The sequence below is a fragment of the Buceros rhinoceros genome, unplaced genomic scaffold (assembly GCF_000710305.1).
Source record: "Buceros rhinoceros silvestris isolate BGI_N320 unplaced genomic scaffold, ASM71030v1 scaffold37808, whole genome shotgun sequence".
Lineage (NCBI taxonomy): Eukaryota > Metazoa > Chordata > Aves > Bucerotiformes > Bucerotidae > Buceros > Buceros rhinoceros.
Genome location: NW_010426029.1, coordinates 1 through 2,500, shown reverse-complemented (window position 1 = coordinate 2,500; position 2,500 = coordinate 1).

Here is a 2,500-nt window from a genome sequence, read left to right as displayed (position 1 = left end):
ATAATTGCTTTGAATTTTCAGAATCTGAGCTTGCAGAGGAGGCTTGTCATGTTCAAACTACTAATTTGCTGTCGCCACTTTATTGAAAATAGCCTGTAAGTTGTTATTAAATGTATCGACTGAACGACAGAGAGAGTAGTAAAACTGCCCCTTAAGATGGCTTTTAATAGGAAGCTGAGAAACAAATTTTGCAGCAGCATCGATTTGAAGAGTTCAATCAAAACTCCATTTCAAAACTAATTAGTCTGAGATCCAGGACACATTGACACATTCTTGCAGAATCACAGTGGTTACAAAGGGAAAGCTGAACTAATACATTGTCAGGACCTCCAGCCAAACGGACTAAACTGTCTGGAAACTAAGGGTCCATTATTAGGGCATCCTCTAAATCAGGACCAGTTCCGAGTAGTTACATGATGTATTAAGGTTACTTCCAAAGCATTACAATAGGCATTTTTCTTCCTCCATTGTTACTAGAAACAAAGTCGACATGTAGAAAAGGTGCACAGGAAGCACTTGCAAGAGGAAGCAGCAAGGCACTATTAGACTTCTAGAGCAAAGATCCAAAAACCCAGGGTAAGGGGGTGGCGACAAGGGCATTGCTGGGTAGGGCGGAAGAAGAAAGGCAAAGATGAACAACGTTATTTGTCGAGGAGAATCCCAAACCTGGTGAGCGGTCTCTTGCAATCTCCTGTACAACTTGCACCACCCAAATGAAAACACGGCTTTCATTGCACTACTTGTCTTCATTAAGCATTCATTTGTTACACAATTCTCTCTGACTAGAAGTGGTAATACTCCTTGAACGTCTGTATATTCTAATAAAAGGAGTCAAACTAATCCAGAGGCTTTCCACCTATATTAGTTTTTTCCCTAAGCATGTTCCCCTAAATTCTGGTTTGGGAAGTCACTTCAGCTGAATCTTTTGCTAAAATTCTTAATTACTTCTAACATCGGAACACTTTTCTGCTGCTTTGTATTATTTACCAGGAAAATTAAGCTTATTTTTTCTTCTCTGCTCTTATGAATGTTTTTGTTCTGTAATACCATTAAACAGGAAAAAGGGTTTTTATCTTTTAAAACATGTTATTCCTCCTTACCGGTAAAGGAAGTCTTCCACAGTAACTATTCTTTACTGAAAAAGTTGTTTCACATGGTTTCTGAGAGGCTGGAGAGCTAATTATCTAACCAGGGGGACTGTCCAGGACAGTATTTGATTTAAAAGGCTTGAGGCTTTAGGTGCTCAATTAAGTAGCTATCGGTCTCAGACTGGACTTTAATGGGCTCTTTTCACTTTAACTGCAGCAATGGGTAGAGATACCCCAGGTCAGGCTAATTAAAGTCAGGGGACTCTTTAATTGTGATGACAGAATTGGTTTCAGTTTCCTCTTTGGGTCCTCAGTCCAAGAAGGTCATTAATATTTCAACATTTGGGCAATGCAATCAATCACAAACATCAAGAGGTTCCCTATACGGACAAGGCAGCACTTCTACACTTAGCAGCATTCTACTGAGCCACCTTAAATTAACTACTGTGTGGTTCCAACACAGCATTCCCCACACTCCCGGACACACAAATGCTCCCGGGGTTTTTTGGAGGGGTTATTTTCTTTTTCAGAACTTTCACAAGTGTGGGAATGAAGGCAGCAAGAAATCTTTTCAGCCCAGTTTCCTGTCTTGCTGCTCAAAAAAAAATTCAGTATCAGCAGAAACACATCTCTAGCAACTTACACTAACAAAATAAGGTTCTAGTTGTTTCCCAAATCGTGCAGACAGATTCAAGTGCTCTGATTCTTGCACAACACAGTCCACATTTCTGCCCTCAAATATATATATAAGCCTTAGCAAAGAAAAATGCACATCTAGACCTACTGATCCAGAAGCAATTGGTGTTCCTGTACATTCGCTGTACTTAATCTAAATTCTGCACCAGCTATATTAAACGTAACAAAGAAAGGCAACACAGAAATTACGCCTGGAGCCAAGTCCATTAAAGGTACTTCAGAATAACTGGAGACCAAGCACCTTAAAAGCACCAGAAGCTATTGATACTTAAAAGGGGGGCTGTGCATAATGGCAAGTGCTGCATTAGAGAAGGGGAAGAAAAAAAAAAAAGCAGCCAAATTACGCTTGGTTAATTCAGAGTAACAGATCTGCCCCCAAGTGAATTGGAGGCCTTGAATTAATTCTGTTATGACAAATCAAGATAAACGTTCCCCCTAAATTGCATGCGATTTAATTAATTTTTGAGATCCTGGGTTTTTTTTTTCCTAGCTAATAGTTCACATGCTCCTGCGCTGTCATTGTGCTTGAGTGGGCAGACTTCAAAGTGATATTAAATAACCAACTATTAGATTTACCTAGCACGTCCTATTGGAAAAGTGCCATTTAATTACCTAGCCTGTTCAATTAAAGGGACAGCATTCCCTGAATATAGCAGCTCGCCGCTGATTACCAGGGAAATGAACTCGCTGCCTGGCGGCCCCCTCCCCTCCTCTCC